Here is a 22,939-nt window from a genome sequence, read left to right as displayed (position 1 = left end):
GACTACACCCATTGAAATGGACTAAAACATAAGAAAAATCAATTATTATTTCCGCCTTTAAAATTGTGCCATAGAACCAACAGTTTGAAAACTTTTAAAAATGAAAAGAGCATTACCTTCCAAGTGGGTTCATGAAATTTCAACCTATTATTTATTCATTGATCTTTTTAAAATACATAGTGAATATAAAAAAAGCAATGGTAATCAATATGCCTTCTAACACCTTTAGAAGACTCAACATAAGATGTAAAATTAGCTAGTGGAAACGCATGAGTTGGGCGCTTGGATTCTGGTTTTTGTCCAATTAAATCAGAAATTGGTTCCATGTTTTATCAGCCTCCTGATAAATCTGTACTTTATCAGTACAGATTAACTAAATTACTATCTATGATTAATTATGCCTCCCTAATTCCCTCTAAAGCATTCTGTCTTCTGGATCATATTTATTAAAATGCTACTCTGAAGAAAATGGGAATATTTTATTTTAAGGTACTATCACAAAAATTTTGTATAGCATTCACTCTGATTTGGGGATGTTGACCATAACATTGGTTATTTACCATAAATTTTAGACAAATATGTCTTTTTTTTTAGTTTATTTTAAAATATAATATAAATTTAAATCGCAGGATGTCCAAGGTATGCAACATTATAATGGTTTAGAGAGCCTTGCCTTTGGGCCTGCTGCCATGAAACCCAGTTATTAACATAGCATTTATTTCAAGTCCTGTTTTTCTTGTTCATTGCTGTTTTAAAGAGTCCCATTAATCACTGTGCATAAGCAAGAAGAGAGGCCATCTTGTGTACCTGGATAGCATTCTTTCTTCTGTACCTCAAACCTTGTTACTTGCCTTTAGTTATCTGTCCTGGTTTTCCATTAATTGAGTTTTTGGTAAACAGAAATAAATCACATCAACCCATCACATAACCTAGATCAAATTTCTTTTTTTTAGTAGCTTATTAGTCTTTTTCTTTAATAGCTTAATAGTCTTTCATTTGTGTCTACACAAATTTGGAATTTCTTCTTGATGAAAAGGGATTTTTTTTCTAACTTTTGATATAGGAGAAAACTTTTCTCCATCTCTCTCCTCATATTGCTGAAAAATTTATGGCTGTTTTTCTCTTGTATCAGAATGAAGTTTGTTTTCTCTCAGTTTCTGCTATTTCTCGTGATAAATTTGTTTAATTCTGCAGACTCATAGGGAATATTTTGATTAGGTAGTATTTTATGTAAATGAAGCAGTTCTCTGGAAGAGATGGTATGGTTCTCTGAGAGAGCTATGTCTCTACATACATCTGCAGAGGTACTGTGTTGTTTGAGGTTTTTTTTCCCCAACAATTTACCTATACCAATATTTTCATTTGTATGATTTCCCCATCTGATATCACAGAAATTTTCTGTGAATAACATTTTCTCCTTTGGGAGTCAGACATTGCGTGACCTTCACTGAAACTAATCTGCAGTGAAAGGTTGTAAAAATGTAGAGAATAAATGGGGGAATAACAGCTGTGTGAGGATTGGTTTCCTGGGACTCAAAAAAACCCCACAGCTACTAGTGGGAAATTGTAAGGCATATCTTAATTTTATACTTAAGCCCTTTTATACTGAAAAACTTGATCAATAACTTTAAAGTTCTTGTGTTATGGTGACATTCATCCGTATCTTCAGGTAAGAAACAATTATTTCACATGTGGGAAGATACATGTTTTCCATCTTTCTTCTTAAGACAGAAGAAGAATTGTTCCACCAAGTAATAAAGAGAAGAAGAAGGAAAAAATGTCCTTTTTCACTAGTCTGTAGATTGCTGGGTGGCCCATGCCTTTGTGGAAATAATGCTGTTGTATTTGTCGTGGCAATTTGGAAAAGTACTAGGACCTCAGATAGACGCGTCCTCTAATGGAAACCCAGAAAGACATGCAATTAAAACATGAATTTAAAAAAGTGTATTTTGTGTGAACATGAACTTTCTGAGTGCTGTTTAAAATGTTAAATATTCAAGGGAGGTGGTAGGGAATAGTTTTCAGTATCAGGGGGTTTTTGTTGTTTTTGTATCATGTTTCAAACATTTTGAATATAGCTTTTGTTTTTCAGTGCAAAAGGTTTTATGAGTTTGATTTTCATGAAGAACCCGAAACTTAAGGACATTTTAAATTTCATCCAAGATGTTAATAATACAATAACCTCTTTGGCAGCATTTGATCCTTACCATTAAAGTGCATTTCCGCACTGCTACAAAGCTGAAACAGCTATTACCAAAAGTGTACCTGGCTTGTACTGTAAGTCCATAAGATGTACAATTTTTCACTCATTTAATGAAGTTTTACATGGGTTTTTATACTCTTAAATAAAGAAGATTTAATATTTCAGAGCAATTGATGATGTCTTTTTCAATTCTGTTATCGGGATTGCAGGGCAATTGCAGCTCAACTGTGATGAAAGGTAATTTTCTCTTCTAAACACTCTATGTTTCCTAAAATGTAATTCAGGTTACATTGAAATTTGCTGCATTTTGATAAATGGTTTGTGAATGAATGCTATTATTAACTGACTAAGGAGTTATTAAGGTGTGTAATAGCTGGCCTCTCTGTCCTCCTCAGAAGCAAAGTACAAACACACTTTTCTTTGAGTTTTGCATACTGAATTTTAATTCTAACACCTGGGGCTTGAGCTGTAGCTTAATTCCTGTTCTTAATAACTTTCACCACAGGTTACTAGCTGAGCTAGTACCTGCCCCCAACACACCAAGGGCTATCTGAAAAGAGATTTCACTGAAGTAATGCTAGTTTGGCCTGAATGAACCTCACTTGTTGTCAAGGTGACATAGGGCTAAAAAGTAACTGGAAAGGGCAGCTGCTGTGGTTTCTTATAATTGTTTTGGGCAGATTTAATTTTTTTAAAAACAATTTCAAAAGGTAGTTAGCTATTTTCTCCATGAACTAAATAATATGAATATTGAATGATGCACTGAAGAAAGAAGAATTGTGGAGATAGAAGATGTCCAGAAGAGAAATAAATTATGAGCACAGTTGTGGGGGAGAGCTGCCTCTGGTCAGGAAAACTGGAGGAGTCTGGCAAGTATTAGAGAAGTCCATGTAATTAGATCTGAGCAGAAGCATGTAGAGCACCCAGAAAAGTCTCAACAATGATAATCAAGTAGAATTGTCTTTATTTAACAATCCACAATGAAAGGTCTTATCTTTTGGCTTTGTAATGCATATTCTATATACCCTGTGAATTTTCTCACAGAATAACACTGACCCTGGAACTGCTGAGAGAGGTATTGAATGTGTAGGATGAAACAGCAAGAAGTCAAAAGCTGCAACAGTCAAGGCTCAGCCTTCATGGTTCAAGAGGAAATCACAAGTCAACTCGCTAAACATAATCAATCTAAAGGTAGGCTTTATTCAATCTAGAACAGGATGCCTCTGGGTTTGCCTAGTCATTACACAATTTTTGCTTTCCTCATAAACTCTGCCATACAAATGCCTTTGCTGATCTTCATTTGAGGTGACAAGCATCAGTGTTACTTCAGGTCACTGTAGTTTAGATTTTGCGGATCTTTGAAAATCCAAGTCTTAACTCAGTCAACAATGTTTGACGTATGTTCATCCCTAATGAAATCAAAATTGAGTCAACCTGGCATGGACTGACTCTAAATGAATACAAAGCACAAATGTTTGTGGTGAGACATAATTATTGCCAAAAATGGATGGGAAATCCCACTTTTCATCCTATCTGTACGCATTTTTGTAAACCCAAATGTCAATGAAACAGCAAATGTGGACTTTTGAGGTAATGGGTCAGTGGTTATTCTACTACTACAAACGTAGTTCATCAAATTAGTAAGACCAACATTGCACAATGACTGTAAATTTTTAAATTAGTCTGTGGTTTTCAGACATGATGCATGACATCAATTCCAGAGAGTGTTTATGAACATCAATGAGTATCTCACCAATTTTAAAAGTGAGACTGTCATTATAGAAATTAAATTATTGTCATTAAATGAGTTGTCACTAACTGATAAAATACTGAAATATTCTCACTCCAACAACTAATTGAAACATCTATTTCTTAAACAGATAATAAAAGAAAGAAGGGATGTCTTACTTGTAACATGGGAGATGAAAGAGAATAAAGCCATGCTTCCTGAAAGAAAGAAAAAAAGGCTTTTAGTTTTGTCTTTGGCACTGAATTGGCTCTTTTTTTGCACAAATGGCTGATTGATATATACAAAAATTGATATATTGATAAATTGATATATACAAAATCATATACAAAATTCAGTTACAATAAAGTATGACTTCTAAAAGACATAGTGAAACATTCTCAGATACCAGATTTTGCTTATGCTTTAATAATAAGGAAAATGCGAAGTGTGTAAAAGTAGAATTACCATTTTTATAGGGTGCAAACAAATAAAATTGGCTTATTTTCTTTTCCACAAGATTTCACTCTTGCAAAATCAGTGTAAATTTTCTTGAGTATTAAATCTAAACAAATGTGAGTGGAAAAGTTTAGATAATCATCTCCAAAGTTACTGTTTTCTGCTCTGAGTATTAGTCTTTGATGGATATAAGGTTTGTTGTATAGAGTGGGTTCATATAAAGGTGAGTTCTTCTGCATTGAATTCCTTCAAAATGGAGATGAATTCATAACATTAGTAGCTGTACACAAAGTAATCATACGGAAATGTAGCCAACGTATACTAAGATAGATAATTTACTGTTTCTGATGAGAAATTGTAAGAAAATTATCTTAATCTCTATTATATTCGTTCAACTTTAAATTTGTTAATTAAGTGCCTAGGGTTTTGAAAGCTTTTTTATGTTTCTTTGAAGTTTACTCGGAAAGTTTCCTTATCACCCTTTCCTCGTTCTGTGTGTTATATTTTAACATCACATCATTGGAGACCGTGGATTGTTGACTTAATTTATTGTATTCTGGCCTGCATATAGACCCTGAGCTCTTGCAAGGTGGAACTGACTAATGCCTTCATTGCAATGAGTTTCTCTAATCTTCTTAACAATATGAAAAGGAAGTAATGTGGATTGTCACATGAATAGTGTTGTTACAGAGCAGATGCTAGAATAGGTGTGGCAATGGTAAAAGTCAAGTTCAGATCTTGGCCACTCAGTAAAAAGAAAGAGAGAATTTGAACTGGAAAGAATGCTCACAAGAGAGTTTCGGGAACATTTAGCTCCCCAGAGGTCCTGCTTCATATAGAAGAAGGAGCAGAAAGCTGTCCAACAAATGAACTACAAAGAAATAACCAGTGATCCTAGGGAGTTTCTTGTCAGCTTGATTGAATAGCATACTTGATTGTGTGGATTTAGAGCTTTTTTCCTTACATAAACAGAGATTATGTGAAATTTGTATCATCACCTATGCAAGTAAAGCTGAAGTTTTTTTTAATCTAATTTAGACTAATGTTTGGGGGTTTAAAAATATTTGTATTTGGGATAGTGTTTGATTTCCTGAAGCCATCTCTTGGTAGGCAGGTAAACTAGATTATGTGCAGATGTCTCCCTCCCGACTTCTGTGATCACTATACTGCGATGCAGAAATTCTTTTTAAGGAATCTGAAAATTTGACTTTTTCAGATTTCTAGCTATCTCCTCCTAAATAGTCCCTTTTGTCTATGTTGAGCTTCACATTCATAAAAATTGTTTAGAAAAAAAGGCAAGGTATTATGATTGTGTCTTTCATGCCTTTCAAGGTTTTTGATGACTGAAACAAACTGCATTCAAACAGTTTCACAATATCAAGAATTCATCTGTTTCAACATTAAACTTCACAAAAAAATAAATGTTGCTTAAAGATCTTTTCTTTACATTCTGAATTATATTTTATTGGTTTATATATTAATTTAGACAAAATTAGAGGCATTGCAGACCATTAAATATTTTAAGTAATTCTTTCAACATTCAAATTGAGAAAAAAATTTGTTTCTCTCACACAAAAGTCAAAATTTAATTTAAAAAAATTAAAAACCAAAAAAAAACCCAGCCCAATTTCTTAGGTTCTGCTTCTTTCTGGTGAAAATGACTGAGGAGGATGGTAGGTACAACAAATTTGAGACAATTGTTTGCTTGTTTGGGGATGTTGTATCTTTATAATTGTCTAAAGAAAAAGCATGACAGGTCGAGTAAAAGTATTTGCTATTACAAGTGGTTTAGAGCCCTGAAGCTTGATAGTTTTCCAGAGGGCAACCTAAGTAGGACTAGAATGTAGGGAATTTTTGTGGTCAATTGTGTGACAACTCCCTTGATCCTCTTCACAATCTTGACTGTATTGCCTGTTTCCAGTAGACTACACATAAAATGTTTTAAAGACTGCCACTGTTGCAGGCAGAACTAATTTTATAATCTAAGTGGATACTACTGTAGAAGTAGTATCCTGTTCAAGGACAGGATGTGAAGATTTCAGTTATTTAATAGATGTATCAACACACTTTACATATCCATATATATACTGTACAGATGTTTGATTTCCAGAGTAATATTTCCATTTTCTTTTGTCAATCAGTGCTTTGATTAAGAAAATCATCTGCTCCCTTTTTCACAAATGATTCATTTATTTGTTTCTCAAAGATATTATTTGCAACTTTGGCTCCAAACAGTGAGTCACTTCTTTATGTTTTTCAAAGGCTCAGTTTTCAACTTTCAGTTCTTTCAACAAAGTTATCTCCTGTGTTTCAAAAGATCATTCAACAGAGCTCATATTTCCTTGAAATACTGTGTTACTCTTGGGATCACAGTATATTAATAATTTTGTGTTTTCAGATGTATTGAGCTTTTTCAACTAACTAATTACAACAGATAACTCTTCAAAAAAGAAATTTTTTATTAAAAAGGAAAGAGAAACTGGCCAACTAAAAATTGAAAATTAAATTATCTTAAATAGTGTATTTGAGCTTCAAAATCAAGCCACTATAAAATATTCTAATGCATTATTCTTAGCAGTATAGCTGATTTTTTACTTACTTAGGATTTCAGTTTCTCAGAGATCACACTCTGTATTCTGAATTTCTACTCAGATCTCAGGCTTTAAAAATGCTCAGACCTAACCATAGAACCTTGTGCATCAAGGACTCTCTTCTTTTAAATATAGACAAGGAAGCGTGCATCTTATTAGTGCTTTGAATTCTGAAGTATGTTCCATTACTGCTTACTGTAGCTTCAGTATTGAAGAGGTAATAGTTTTGCTTTGAAGACACACAAAACAGATCTAGACTCTAATTTCAGCCTGTATTTATTTATTTATGGTGACTCTACCAGGGAAGTGCTGATTATGAAACAATTCTTTATGACAGAATAGTTACATTTTGGTTAATAGAAGGGTATCTGGCGTTCTGTATTTCTAATGTAATATAACATCAATGTCTGTTGGTTTGCAGAGAAAAACTTCTCTCCTGGTGTGTCCAGTATACTGACTGAGCATAACATGAATCTGAGTAGGGTAGATCATATATCATGAGAATTAGTATAGAAATAGAATTTAATTTAAACATAATCTGTATAATGAGCAACAGCTTGCAGAAATTTACCTGTGTTATGCATTGTAAATCTATCCCCCCCCCCAAATTCCTAGAAATCTTGTTAAACAATGCATACAAAACATTTTTTGACATTGACAAATTTTACGTAATTATTGAAAAACGGTGTAATATTCAACATTGGTTCCCAATATTGTTCAAAAAGTGATATTTTGTCCTAACTGGGCTATGTTAGGTATACAATACTTGAGGCACAGAAAATATCTTAATGCTTTGTTTGCACTATACACAAAAATTTACCCTGCTAAATAATAATCTGTTAATTGATTAACAAATTTAAATGGATGGAGGCCATCATATAGGCCATTCAGGTGTATCACCCACAGGGCATAGGAGACTTTTATGGCTCTATTCTGATGAGTTGAAGGCAGAAGGAAAATAAGTATCTTGGATAAATCACTATAATTTGCATGTTGCCCTGAAACACCTTAATAAAAGTTACAATAATTTTAGTTCTGGGTCTCCTCATTTCGTTCAAATTTCAGATAATACTTGTTTAAAGATTAGCTTTTGAGATGCTGTCCTTAAAAAGAGCAAACACCTTTTAGTTTGAGAACTGAGAACTGAGTTTCTCTTAAAATGCTTCTAGTTGCTGTGGCAATTGTGCCTTTACTGTTGAAAGCTCGCTGAATTGTTAATATTGAAGTTGTTAAACAATATTTCCTGAAATGTGTATTTGCAACACTGTGCAAGCAAATAAAACATAAATTTACAGGAAGAGCATTATGGGAAGATTCCTTTTCTCCTAATTAGGTGAGATGCAGTGTCTTGGGAGAATTTCTTCACAAAACACTTTGAGAGCTGTGGTAGATTTTAGTGTATAACAGGTCCACAGCGGTACAATTGTTCTGTAAGACTTTGCCTGTGTTTTTCCTCTGTCTTTCATGTTCTTACCTAAGAATATATTGTTGAATTATATTTAGCCTAAGCCCTAATAATTGAAGATATTCTGTATTTTTACATGCAAAACCTGTGGGTTTTCTGGAGAAATAACAACCACACTGGCTGATCCAGCTGACTGGTTGATGCAAGGTGAAGTTCACCCCAAATCCATTTTTACCCAATAGCTGACCAGGCCTTTTAGCTCTGTATTCTCTGACTCACTCCCAGAACAAAAGTATCAATCCCAAAAGCTGAATTTACCTCTTGCAAGAAATATGAAAATTCTCTATTGTTATAATGTGGGCTATAGTGCACTAAAAATAGTTTTATTGTAGTCTTATGAAATACTATGGATTATGAATAAACAAGATAAATAGCAAGCCATATTGAGATATACCCACTGAATCAGACACTAGTTTCAGTTTCACTATACAGTGAACAGGAAATAGGAATTATGAGATTAATTAGATTATTAGTTATTTCTGATATGAATCCTAATATTATATATTTAATAGGCTGAATTAATCAGTTGGTTTTCAGGCATGGAAAGGTCAAGTGAAATAGTTCATGCAACTACTCACATTGTGGTGGGAAAAAATCCTCATTCTTCTGCTTCGATTCAGAAGAAATTTTAAATGCATAGGATCCAGAAGTTTGTGACTCTACAGCTGAACTAGTAAATTTGGTTGTTGTGTTAAATTACTTGTGAAATGCACTTTGCATTTCTGACAGTTTAATGAAAATTAAATTTTCCTTTGGTGTTTACTGCAGAGTTCAAATATCCCCAAAGCAACGAACACATTTTCATCCTCGTAACAATCTCAACTAACCTATTTACTTATTCTGCTTGAAAAATGAGAAAGGGCTTTCTATTTAAAAATTTAGGTACCCTTTAAAATTATTCCATGGTCACAAAATTAATCAATCTCTATTTTAAAATCTATTAGTCATATGAGCAAAATGACAGATCTGCTGTTTTCCTTAAAACGTTTCAAGTTTCATAAAAATTTTCCTAAACAAAGACATTTGCCTAGACATTTCCATTTTAAAAAGGAAATGTTTAATATCAGTAAATATGCTGAAGGTTCTCTAAGGAAATATGCATGTATAAAGCTGAGTGACATGTATAAAGCTGAGTAGTTTAACCTGTGTGGTATATCAAAGCATTTTATGAACTTTTGAAAATAAAAGCATATTTTTGAAATGAAAGAAAGAAGTAGAGGAATGTTTAGGTGCACATATTTTGGTTTTAAAAAAGGCAGAATGACATCAAAAGAACATGCAAAGGTAACACCCTTTTCTCCACATACTTACAACTCAGCAACAAAGATTTTAACATGAAACATGAAAAAGCTAGAGGTTAAAAAAAAAAAATGAAAAAACTGAAAGCAGTTCAAGATGTTACTCTCTTTTTGGCCTTCTTGTCTTTCTTCCCCCTGCTTCCTTTTTCTCTTTCTTCACCCCACCAACTTCAAGCTGCTTGAAATTTAAGTTAGAATCCCTAGCTAATATTCAGAGTTAAGAACCCTTTTAGCTATAATGAGTTCTGTAAAACTGTACGAGCTAATAGCCACCTTAATATCTCACATTTTATTTTGAGAAATACTGAATTTAGCACTCAGTTATCAGCTTTAGATTGCAGCAGTGGGCACCATCAGTAGCATGAAATACATTAAGTCCAAATGATGGACTGGGACAGAGAAACCGGTTGTCAAATACTGGAATATGTTTTCTAGAGAAGTTCATTCCCTGAGCTTGTCAGTGTTTTGGAAGCACTTGGACAAAGATCTTAATATTTGGGTTTTTTTTCAATTTTTGGTCAGCCCTGAAGTGCTCATGCAGTCAGACTGGATGATTGTTGCAAGTCCTTTCCAAATGAAATATGATTTTTAAATTGTATTCTATTCTTTTACTACACTTTTGAAAAGCTTCACACTAATTGATGGCAGTAGGACATAAAATGTTAGATTGAAGGATGTGGACTCCTAAATATGCCTTGCAGAACATTTGAGAGATTACGGATGGAATGCTCATAAAGTGTGAAGTCAAATGTATCCACATTAAAAGTCAAGAGAAATTATTCCAATGTAAAAATAAAATTAACCAAAAAATATCCAAATACTTTATCACTGTCATTTACTGAAGCATTGAAGGGTTATGTGCAATGAAAATATATTAAATCTCATTGCGTATGATCCTGAAAGTTCAGTCTGTAGTCTGTTTAACATCGGGGCTTTCTCTCTGTCAGCTATTACACGGTAAGCAACCTAAAAAATCCTTATTAATTCGTATCTCATATTGATAATTTCTCTTTTACAACAGTTGCAGAGGGCATGATGAGTAGTGCAAAGCTTGATATTTGTCTGTACTTGGTCTTTAGGCCACAGGTGTTACAATTTTCTGACATATGCAGGCAGATACCACATAAAAGCTGCTCTTCTCATTTACTGGCTTGCTAGCTTCCTCCCAGGTCATGCCCAAAGTTTTTATGTCAGTATTTTGAAAGTGTCCAACAGAAATTCCTGTAGACCTATCTTGTGGACTAGCTCTCAACAGGATAAGAAAGCAGAAGGCTGGTAGATTGTTAAGTATTCCTGTCATCCCTTTTATGAGCAGCTTTCATCACTCAAAGGCACTTTCTTCTGGTGAAAAAGTAAATGTTCACCCTGTTAAGCAACTCAAGCTGCGTAAAGCCATTTCACATTTGGTAGAAACCAGCTTCTGATTTTTCCTTAGTTTTTGTATATGTTACTGCTGTCACCCATAACTTCAAAAGTGACTGACCTTCAAAAAAGTTATGATCAGATCTTATTAATCTAAAGCAGCTGATTAACTTCTTTCAGATTTCTTCCTCCATTTACTAGGACACTGAACACCACTAAATCTTGTTATCTCAAATATTTGATCTCTAGGAAAGAGTTCTTCCCCCTTTGTAAAACTTAGATTATGATTAAAAGCTAAAACTTATTAACATAGATGAATTTTTTAGTCTACCAATGTGAAATAACTTTATTTGTTAAATGCTGGCTGATTTAAATATATTCAACTTGTCATGTAACATACCACATATGCTCAGAAACCTTCAGAAATATATGCTTGGTTGTGAAAAGTCTAGAAAAATCAGTTTTCCACAGCAGTTGTTTGGAGTCCATAAGCTTTCTTGATACTAGACAGATGTAACCTCATTTCTTGCTTGGTTTTTGCATAAGAACTATGTCTCATTATCTCTTCTGTTCTCATCTATTAGGCTTCCAAGAACATGGGGTGTTAAACTCATTTGTCTCCCAATTCACTAAATCAAAAATAGAGTTTTATGTTTAGAACTTTTAGAGAGAATCAAGATTTCCCCAGCTGGGAGGTAGAATTATGTTTTCATAGACCTTTTAAAGGAGATTTAATAAATGTTTATTCTTTCTCTCTGAGCACTTACAGTGAAAAATGTCTCTACAGCCTCTGAGTTGATCTCATTATTTATTTCCATCTGATGTTAGGGATCTTTTTTTGTTCATCATAACATGGAAGGTTTTTTTTAAATTAGGAATTTAGCTAACTATATGTTCCTATGTTCCTCAGGGAATATCCAAATCTTTCAATGTACTATATTTTATGGATGCCTTTTATCCCATATAGCTCTTCTCTGGACTCTTATCAGTTTTTCTATCTTTTTTAGAAACACAGTGGCAGAAATAGTCATCTTTCTGAACTAGCTGCCACATAACTAGTGCCAAGTAAGCTGGTAGTTCTGCTGGTACTTGTTGCTTCATTCCATTTTTGGCAGGTAATTTTAGTGAAATATGATGTTAATCTTGAATTTTTTTCTCCTTCCTCCACTCCTGAATTTTAACCAGACTACTTAATGTTTTATTTTCTTTTCCTCAGGTGTTTGTTGTTGTTGTTGTTGGTTGTTGTTGTTTGGTTGGGTTTTATTTGCTGCTTTGTTTTTTGGGGCTTTTCTTTGAGTTTCAATTTTTGCTTAGCAGAGGGTCAGAAGGGTTATCACTATTATTAAAAAAAGAAATGATAAAATTTTAATCTGTTTTTCAGAGTGGACAGTTTAGTAAAAGTATTTCAGTTCAGTAAAAATATTTCAAAGTGATATTCTGTTATTCTGTCCTTTTTTAGGATAGTTATCATCTGTCAGTGAGCTACAAATAACTACTCTGTGAGCAATTTCTTCCCCACTTCTCTCAGTTTGAATATTTAGGTGATTTATAACTCTTTCTTCACAGCTTCTAAAATTGGAAAATTTAGTAAGCTGCTAAAACTTTGAAAAATAGTTCCTAGTGAAACAGAGGCTATTCTGTCTAATTTCTTCTGCACTCTGCTGTGAATTCTATTGCGCTTGGTTACACTTATCCCTTGTATTCTTTCCTTAGTTGTTTTCCTAAACTGCTTTGATTTTGTAATCCTTTACAAATTCAATGACCTGTTGAGAGGAAGGTTTACACACAAAAATAAAAATGATGGCTTTTTTCCTGTATCATTTATTAATTACTTTTTAGACTACTAAAGATCTGTTTGACTACATTTTATTAGCACACAAAATAAGTAGCATGATCATTTAACCTATTAGCAAGCAATGGCTTGTAAAATCTTTCCCAGTAATGTTTCTCCCCTTTTTTTTCATGTCTTCCCTTTTTCTGTCCTCAAGTAGCTTTCAAAGAGATTTACAAAAAAAAAAAAAAAAGTTATAAGTGAAAGCTTTGATTCTTTAATAAACCATAGGAATAGGTACACTGCAAAAGCAGAAACTTTCATCTAAAATTGTGGGTTTTTTTCCTTATCTCATAGCTGTACACATCTATCTAGACACTTTTAGGACTCTCATTGTATCTTCAGTTTTATGACACTGATGTATTTGTCTAGATAATGATAACACACATGCATCTGGCTTTAATTTTGTGATAGGAAAAATGATCAAATTCAGATAACTTTTTAGAACACCTTCTCTTTTGTGTTTGGCCACTGAGGGAAATGACCAGCCTTCCAGAGGATAACAGAAGTAATAAAAAGATAAATATTATGCTCAAAAAATCTAATGGATAATTATTTTTTTTTTCCCATGCTCAGCTGGCCTGCTGGGAATCCAGGAAAAATATTTCATTAGTTTCTAATGTTTCAGCATAATATTAGTTCTCTTATTTTTTTCTTTTTTTTAAAATTACCTAATTTCTTTTAGTGTGGGTTTTTTGCCTTGACTCCTTTTTTTATTTATTAACTGAATCTACCTCTATAGATAAAAAAAAAAGATTTTTTTTTTTTTTTCATGCAAAGTATGTAGAAGTAATTTATGAAGACTGGTAGAAAAACTTTAGGAAAATATACATTTTCTTCATAAGTTCAGCCACCAGATTTTTGATTAAGCTTTCTCGTTGGCAAGGTAACACCAATGTATTTCATATCATCTATCTTTACTGTTCAGATTACTATAATTTCAAGTAGGGTTTAAGAGATCTTCACAAGGAAGGCAACCTAAGTAATTTTATTACTTTTTGGCCTAGAATGCCCTAGCTGCCAGAGCTATAGATATGTACAAGAAGAGAAAATGGTAATATGTGGTTTTTAAAAGACAGATTTCATGCTTTTATCTTGTCAAGCACTTTGGATTAGATCCCATTTGGGACTTTGGGGACACAAATGAAGGATTGCCAAATTTAGCTTCAGAAGGTATTTGACTCCAGGGTAAAACCCAGGATTCAGTGAAAAACCTAGGATTTTTTTAATGTGTAACTCTACAAATGATTAGACACTGCAGAATAAGAGCCAAACTATATTTAAAAAAAAAAAAAAAAAAAAAAAAAGGTTTTCAGGTAAAGTGACTTGAAAGTTTATTTCAACTGGTTAACATGGACATGCTTGAATTTGCTATCGAGATCTTTGTTTGTAATCACTCCTAAATTTCAAAAATAAATGTTATGGTGCTGTTTTGACAAAATAGGTCAGTGGCAGGAAGGCCCAGACTCTTTTTGATGTCTTCTCTCAAAAAAGTCTTTACATCTTACATGAAATGTAGAAGCAGACATAGGAAACCATGTGGAAGTAACTGTTTTATTTTGTGGAATATGGAACAAATTCATTGACAACATCATAAAATCATTTGACTAAGGAATTTCGTGGTCTTGATGCTTGGTTATTTTATAGATTAGGCTTGCCTTGATTTTTTAGATCTTATACATCCCTTTCAAAAAGAAAATGGGTCTTCGAGGTGAGTGCTGATATTGGATGATTCTTCCTACTCTTCCCACATGAGGGCCAGGTGAATGAGTATATATGAGTAAAGCGTGATGCTTTGAGGAGAAAATTGAGACTTATGCTGTGAATTGTTGGTGTGTCGACTGTGGTAAATTGGATGATGAGAAAATCGATAGCTGTTATTGTTGGCATTAAAAATAAACTGGAAGAAATGTGATTTCAGAACAGAAAGATATTAAAGATTGCTGTAACCAGAGAGAAAAATACCATTCACACAAAAAGCTGAGTGTTTTAGCAGCAAACATGAAGGTTAAAAGAACTCTGATTCTCATGATTTATGAACTGAATAGGCTAACAGATATCAGAATTTTCTGGCTATAAAATGTCTCCAAAGTACCCATTCTAGACTCACGAAAGTACACTATGAACCACAAGAAACAACGAACAGAGACATTAAAAAAATCACTCACTTGAAAGTGGCAAAAATTAAATTAGGCTCCTGAATATTGCTTTGTGTGAAATATTGTTGCATTGTGTGGTGCATTTTTGGATCCACAGGAATACCACCTACCTGCCAAATTGAAGTAGCATAATGAAAAAACAACATAGAAATGTACCCCCTGCATAACAAGCAAAATAATCTGAAGAACTAGGGCTGCTCCGGGGCAAATCTCCCTGTCTGATCTCAGTGGGATAAAGTGGAAAGAATGCATTCATGTTTTATGCAGCTTGTGTAAGAAAGGAAAATGTTTTCCTACCAGAATGTCATCAAAGAAACACTGAATTCTTTCTTTTATATTTGCAAAAGCTCTGTAGAATCCACTTCAGAATTCTTGGGGGTCAGAACAGACAAGCATTAAGATCTTGTGAGATTAAAACCCAACAAGATTCACTTTACAATTTATATAAAAATTAGTCTCTTTTGCTGAAAGAATTTTCACTTTTTTTTTTTTATTATTATTTTTGTGCGTTTTGAAAAGCGCTTGAAGTAGCTCCACGAGTTCAGCCTCTGCAGATTACTGTTATTAAATAAGATTCCATTATTTATAATGGTAATTGTATGTTAAAATTGTACCTACAGTATTGAAACATTTTCCGGTCCTGGGAAACAATGTACTTCTTGTCCAGAAAGCTTCTTAAGTGACAAAATAAAGAAGAAGAACAGTGTGAAGCAAACAGGGAGGAAAAAAGAGCAAGCGTAAGAAATTCGGTGATAATTGCTCTCCCAGGTCCTTCCAGGCCTTTGTCATGCAGTCTTCTATCTGGAAAGAAAAAAGGAAAATAGAAAAGGTGGGGGGGAGGGGAGAATAAATTGAAAAGAAAAGTCAAAGCCTCTTCTCTTTCAACAATTTAGCCAGCATCACTGACACTTGTATGAAGCTAAAGAACCATTGCTAGCAGAAATTATATTCTTGAGGCAGATGAACATTCTCAAGAATATTGTTCCAATAATTTATTTTAAAATAAATTTATTCCCATTCAGTAAAAATGGGAATAAGATCAGAACATTTAATTTTCTGTTAAGAAAGAAATATGCTAGTTTTGCATATCGTGATAAAATGCTGAATGTATTGTCATGATATTTGATGGATTAAGAAATCCAGGAAAGAATTTCTGGATTGTTTTGATGTCTGATATAAGACAAGAGTGGAACAATAAGTTGAAATTCTTAGTGAGTGTGTTTGCGTGTGTACTGCGGTACAGAGAAGATTTGATATCGAAGGCATCATGTCTTTTAAATGTAATATATATATACACCAAAAGCCTTGGTAAAGTGATCCAGTTCATCAGTAGGCACTGCATTGCTTCCGACTAGCTGTTACAGAGGGGAATAAACTAATTTGCTTCTGTTAGACTGAGATGTCACATCAGTTCCCTTTGCTGCCTTATCATCAAGAAAGTGCTGTAAAATTTTCTAGTTTTCGGGGTGAACTTTCCCTCCCGTTAGCCCAATCTCATTCAAATGTTTAAATGTTTGGTACTCTGATTATTATTTTTCTATGAGGTAATCCAATTAATTTTAAAAAAAATTCAACCGTTTCAACCGTTTCAAATTTCTTTTTTTTTCTCAGGTGTATCTGTTTGGAAGTGCATGAAGTTTTAGAAATGCTAGCTACATTATTTCTCTCTTGTCATTTCTTGACTGTAAAGGCAGTCATCATTAAATCCCAACAGACTTCACAGCTTTATATATATATACCTTTTTTAGATAGTGAATTTTCCTTAGATCAGCCTTTTCTGTAATGTTTAAATTTATGTTGCTTTTGTAAGGTTTTTTGCTGGTTTTCTTTTTTGTTTGTTTGCTGGTTTTTATACAGTTTTTCATTGCGTGAATGGTAGTCTAGAGCAGAAAGGCCTTTAAATAAATAATCACGGAATAATTTGTAGCCCAAAGTGTGAGCAAAAACAGAAAACAGAATCTTGGGTCTGTTTTCCTAGTTTGAAAAAGGACTTTCTTTGTTCAGTATCCTGTCTTTCTCCATTTTAAGCAAGTTTCTTTGCACAAACTAATTAAACAGTTCTTGATCCAAAACATAATAAATCCAAATTTGGAGCATGACACCTAACAAGTGATGCAATCTGTGAAAGATACGAGGTTTTTCTCCAGATGAAGGTTTCAATTTAAAATGGATGCATGAAATTCCATGAATTGTAATTTTCAAAGTAGATTAAACAGTATTTGCAAATCTCATATTCTGACTCCTCCCATCCAGCACTGCTGGATCAACACGTACTCTTACTCCCTTGGCCATGGAATGCAGCTGGAGGTATGTAAAACACAGTAAAAGCAACCATAGGACTGCTCAAGAACTAGTTATTCAGTTCTTCTTGAGTACATCTACATATTGGCCTAATAAGAAATCTAATAAGAAATTTAAAGTAACTCTGGATTTGGTTTTGATGCAGTTTAAGTTGCCTGTGAATAGAGTTTCTTAGTGTCTGTGGATAATACTTTTGTTTTCATTGATGTTGATATTTAGTATACTCAATACTATTTCATTGGGAGAATGTGAAGGATCAGATAACTTTTTTTTTTTTTTTTTTTTAATATAGAGAAACCATGACGAAAGAACTTTACTTTGTATACCTAATATTTGTTGACCTCTCCATTATTGTTGTATTTAGCAATTAATATGTTTGTAGTTAGATAGAACTACAAGTTTTTACTACAGCTCTCTTCTGACTGCTTTAGACCTAAAGACCTTCAATGTGCTCTTTTAGCTGATCTGCAAAATTACTTTGGGAAAAGTAGCAATTTCTTTAAGTGAAGTGCTTGAAAATTGTGCAAATAGTCCCTTTTAAACTGTGTATAGTGATCAGATATCCGCTATCAAACATTTGATTCACTTTTTTAACTTTAGTCCCTAGTTAGACTTAGATCTGCCTGTTTGCTAAGTATATGTGCACTTGCTTTACCACGAGTGCACATATACATGCATATATATGCACATAGACCCGGAGCAGGCCAGAGAAGAACGTACATCTTAACCTAAAAGGTAGGAAGGGAAAGGTGTTGGAATGGAAAGGATATTCCAGGTGTTTGAATTGCGGAATCTGATTTTGTGATGTTTTACAGTCTCCCAAACACGTCACGTTTCAGCAGGGGGACGGAGCAGCGCTGCAGATAGGGCTGTGCAGGGAGCCAGCTCAGTGCACTCTGCTGCGGGGCAGATCATCCTTGAAAGGAAATCGAGGGTATTGAGGGAGAGCTGCTCTGCAGCCTTGTGAGAAATAGCAGGGAATGGACTCAAAGGATTGACGGCTGGTGCTGAGGAGGTCTGTGTTGCCTGCTTTGAAAGATGTGTATGCATGAAGGGCAGAATAACAGAAGTAAAACTAAACCGTGGCCGTACAGAACTACTGTAAGAGAACTGTAAGAGAGGGGAAGAATTTATACTGAACTCTGGAAAAACACATGAAGAACAAGTCTCCTTAGAGAGCAATACCATTTTGTATTAGCAGCTGGCAAGGGGTGAGTAGTGTGAGTAACCTCCACATATGTTGGAAAGGAAAGAAAGGAAAAGAAAGCGGACTACATTATTTGACTGTAGCCAGAAGCTCTCAGAGGAGAGATCAAGGCCTGGTTAATCCAGCCAAAGGAAACACAGAGTTAAAGTGTTTTATTTCTCCATTGGGGATTCACAGCCTAGAACCCTGTCATAAATGCGAGCACTTGTTGCAAAAGAAAGCATTTTTCTTGCTGAAAAAATCTGTGGTTTAGCTGGAGGAGGATCTTTTTCCTTAGAAATTAGAAACATAAGAAACATGGATTGAATTCAGAATACAAAATGAAAAAGTATCCAAAGTTTTAATTTGAAATTGACATGTATTACAAATTCAGGGAGCTATCACAGTCCCTCACAGATGAGACCTTGACTGGAACAAAAAATCAGATTCTAATTGGATATAAAAAAGACTTGAATTACAATAATTCAAATGCAGCTTTCATGTTACAAACATTCTGCTTTCTAGAACAAATTGAGTATAGCTGAGCAATGAGTGATTTGAAGATGTTTTCAGAAACCGTATATCATACATGGATAACTTATAATCAGCATCCTGGGCACTCAAAACAACTTCATTCTGTTTGTTCAGCTGCAGCTCTGTGAAAGTTAAGAATAAACACCAGAAAAATACATTTACTACCTCACAACACCATTGGCACTTATAATTTTAATAGCATTTCTGAGACTGCAGGGATATCAGTTTTACTTTACTGATGTGTTATGTGCCTGATAATTTCATTTTGAGTTTTTCTAAACTGAGGGCTACCCAGGTGTTAATGCTGATAGTTCTGAAATTTTACTGTTGGATGTTTGTATTTGACATTGTGGGTGTTTTTCTAGTGTTCTAGTTAGTGGTATGATGATTGTGAGAATATTAATGATTTTTTTCTTGAACAAGTGGTGAGCCATAATTCACTAATAAAAGTATTTCGTATTCTACTTGATAAACTAAAAAGATAATCTTTAAAAAATAATTTAAGAAAAAAAGCGCCACATTTTCCTTCTCTTTCACCTGTATCCTCCCCATCATTACCTCATGCAGCTGAAAATATTTTTGCAGTTGCTGATGATTCAAGGTTAACTGTGAATTAATTAATAGGTATCATTCATAATTCATGCTTATATTGTTTCTTTAAATATGTGTTTTAAATTTAGCATAAAATTATTTTAAAATTATGAACTTGTAATCATGGCAGCATAATTTATTTTACCCTAGAGAAAAGGATTCTGTCCATGCTTGTGACTCATTTTAAAAAAGGATTCTTTGTTGGTCACTTAAACAAGAATTTCAGGTCAGTACTTTTGTGCTCGGCACAGATAATGCAATCAGGCATCCAGAAAAAATGAACCTGAGGGCTTGATGTGCAAAACTGAGGAACGCTTAGTAATAAAATTTTGTTAAATGTACTCTGAGCATATCTGTGAGCTTTATACCCTGCTGAAGTAGATTTACTCTTAATTTATCTCAAGCTGTAATATGCCTTAATCAATGTAGTTTAAAATATATTTCAGAGTTTCCCTGAAGACTTTTTTTAATTTTTAATTTCTGTTTTAATTCCTTTCCATTTATTGTTTATTGGCAAGGTACCTCTGCCTGCAGAATGAAAAAGAATAGCAATCAAACGGCAATTTCTTCATTCCCTTAGTTTATACTAATTTATATATATTCAATTTTAAGTGTATATACTGAATTATATAGTTACGATATATGTACCAAGTCAGTAGCTGAACTTGAAAGCAAAATGAGTTAAACAGGAGCTTAAAAGACTTGAACTTTTATTGCAGCTATGTAAATGTATGTTTCCAAGCACTTCTGGTCTAGAGCAAGAAGAAAAGAAACAAATGCCAGAAAGAAAAAAACCTCAGGACACTTATCTCTAGAGAGCAGATCATGCTAAAACACAGCTTTTCTATATAAAACTGCTTCTTCAAGGGAAAACAAAATAAATGCAAGCCTTGCAGCATCTGCATGGGGCCACCCACCAAAGCAAAAGAAATGGGAGCCCATGAAGACTTCTTGGACTTGCTTGTGTTCCAAGGAAAATAAGCAGTGGTGGAAAGGGAGTGGAATTATTTAGTCTTAAGTGAATCCTCCTTCTAAAAGTATTTTTTAAACTTATAATTCTTTTTCTCTAGCCCAGAAAACAAGAAAGATTGAGAAGAGAATTGAAAGAAGAAAATCATTGAAAAGAGAAGTATTGAAAAGAGGAGAGCTTGTTGAAGTTGGAACTGAAGAAGACAAGAGCTATTTGTCAGAGTGAGGATGAGACAAAAAGAGACCAGTGGTCTAAATGCAGCCCTAGGAATTACAATAATTTAAGAGAAATGAGGCAATAAAGACAAATTCAAAAGGAGGTAGTTCCACATCCATAGAAAGACTAAATCTCAGATACCAACAGTATTCAAGAGGTGATACCTCAGATGAACAAGGATGGAAGTTGATGCAAAGGTTTGGGACTCTGCACAGGATCTTTCAGTTGCAATTCGAGAAGTCTGGATGGTTCAAAAAAGAGGAAGAAGATATCAAGAACAAAAAAAAAGTTGCAACACTGAAATCATACTAAACCAATGGGCAGGAAAAATCAACTATGATAGAGAGAGAGAAGCATTCAAATTTTTTTTTTTTTTATTCCAGTGGTGAAAAAAATAAAAGGTTTTTTAAATTAATGATGCAGGTTTTCTTTATCAGAAAAATTTAAGCTCTTTTAACTTATCATTCTTGCTAGTTTTTAAAATGGAGAAACTCATAGATGACTTTTTTTTTTTTTTTGCCAGAAGGTGATAATCAAGGACAGAATAAGCATACTGTAGATAAAAAAGCAGCCAAATTAAAGCTTATCAAAGTTATATATAACTTCACACAGAATTAATTTTCAGTGTAAAACATCTGTAGTGTACTGTGAGCTAAATTATGAATATTCACTTCCATCTTGCTTTAACTTTATTAATAGTATCAATATTTACTATGCCATATGCAAAGATAATTAGAATAATAGCATTATATTAATATGCATGAGTTGTCTTCATTTGCATGGATCATAAATGCTTTCTAAAACTTAATATTGGGAACATGTAGGTCAAATTCTGTTTCAATTATTCAGTTAAATTTTACATCTGTTGGACTTGCTTGAGTTTCAAGTTATGACAGAAAATATACCTTGTCATGATCCTCATGGGAGTCACTTTGTTCACAGATGAAGTACAACCATCTCTAGAGTGAACATCTGTTAGTTTTAATAGCACACTGCAGCATTACACAGGCAAAGAATCAAGCTGGAGACTAACTGTAGAACTAAATGTTGGGTGACCAGGGTGTTTCCAATGCACAAAGTTTACACATCATTTGATATAAGTCTCCCAGCTACCTTCTTGGTAACTGGTTGGCATCAAAATTATACCCAGTGGTGTTTAAAGCAGTATGGTTCTCCTGGTGTAAGCAGAACTAAAGCACCATGACACCCACCCCCAGACTGAATTTTAAGTAACCAGTGTGACTTGAATTTCAGAATTTTTAAAATCAAAATTCTAGTGGGAGGAAAACCTATCTATAAATAATGTTCCAGGAATAAATAGCAAATAAGAGAAACACAAGTGAAGGAAAATATTCACTGTGTTGAACTTGCCCCTGTTCTAAGAGGCATGAACTCATGTATTCAATTTCAACTCCAAATTAAGGAAAAAAAAATAATATATATATATATATAAAAATCTGCAAAATATGAAGGGTGGTGATTGGTTACTGCTCATAGGTGTCACAGGCACTGAAAATAATGCAAGCCCTGTCACAGTCTACAATTCACGTCCATGCCAGCTTCCTTTATGAAGTAATTTCTTCAGAGGGATATCCTCTAAACATCGGTGGGCAAGGTTTGCTCTGACTCTGATAAATGTAAAGGAAGAACATAATTATATTCTGAAATTTAAGTTTCTATTTTCAAAGCTGTGTGTAACAAATTAACCTTCTCACACACAACATTGAATTTTCCAAAATCATATTTTACTAGTATTTTCCCTGTCATTCTATATCTGTCTTTCTCTAATTTGGGGCTTGTCATAAAAATTAAAGAAAATTACATGGTCTTACTTTTAAAAACTAGCACAAATTAAATTCCTCCACATCTTATAACACTCCCTGTCCTTTTATGACTTTCAGCTGTTTAACCAACTCTGAACTGCATAGAAATAGACTCGATTATGGGCCCTGAGGGAAAGATATAACCTTTCTGCAATCTTTTATATAAATGGTGTAATATTGTTTTGATTATAAGATTATTTGTTTTCTAATGCCTAATGAAAGGT

The 22,939-nt window shown here is 33.7% G+C and overlaps 1 long non-coding RNA gene across 2 annotated transcripts in view; it reads left to right on the top strand.

Annotated features, from left to right (window-relative positions):
• The window catches only part of LOC120752954 (uncharacterized), a 68,484-nt gene extending 47,210 nt beyond the window's left edge, over nucleotides 1-21,274 (top strand). The window contains exons 3-5 of one of the 2 annotated variants that reach the window (XR_005700886.2): nucleotides 2,413-2,440; nucleotides 3,248-3,394; nucleotides 20,777-21,274. This is a non-coding gene — a long non-coding RNA (uncharacterized LOC120752954). The remainder of the gene's footprint in view (nucleotides 1-2,412; nucleotides 2,441-3,247; nucleotides 3,395-20,776) is intronic. The other variant, XR_005700885.2, reaches the window with a different exon arrangement.
• The last annotated feature ends 1,665 nt before the right edge of the window (nucleotides 21,275-22,939 follow it).

Source organism: Hirundo rustica, chromosome 5 (assembly GCF_015227805.2).
Source record: "Hirundo rustica isolate bHirRus1 chromosome 5, bHirRus1.pri.v3, whole genome shotgun sequence".
Classification (NCBI taxonomy): Eukaryota; Metazoa; Chordata; class Aves; order Passeriformes; family Hirundinidae; genus Hirundo; species Hirundo rustica.
Note: the sequence above shows the minus strand (reverse complement) of the source record. Positions and strands in the feature narration are given on the sequence as shown.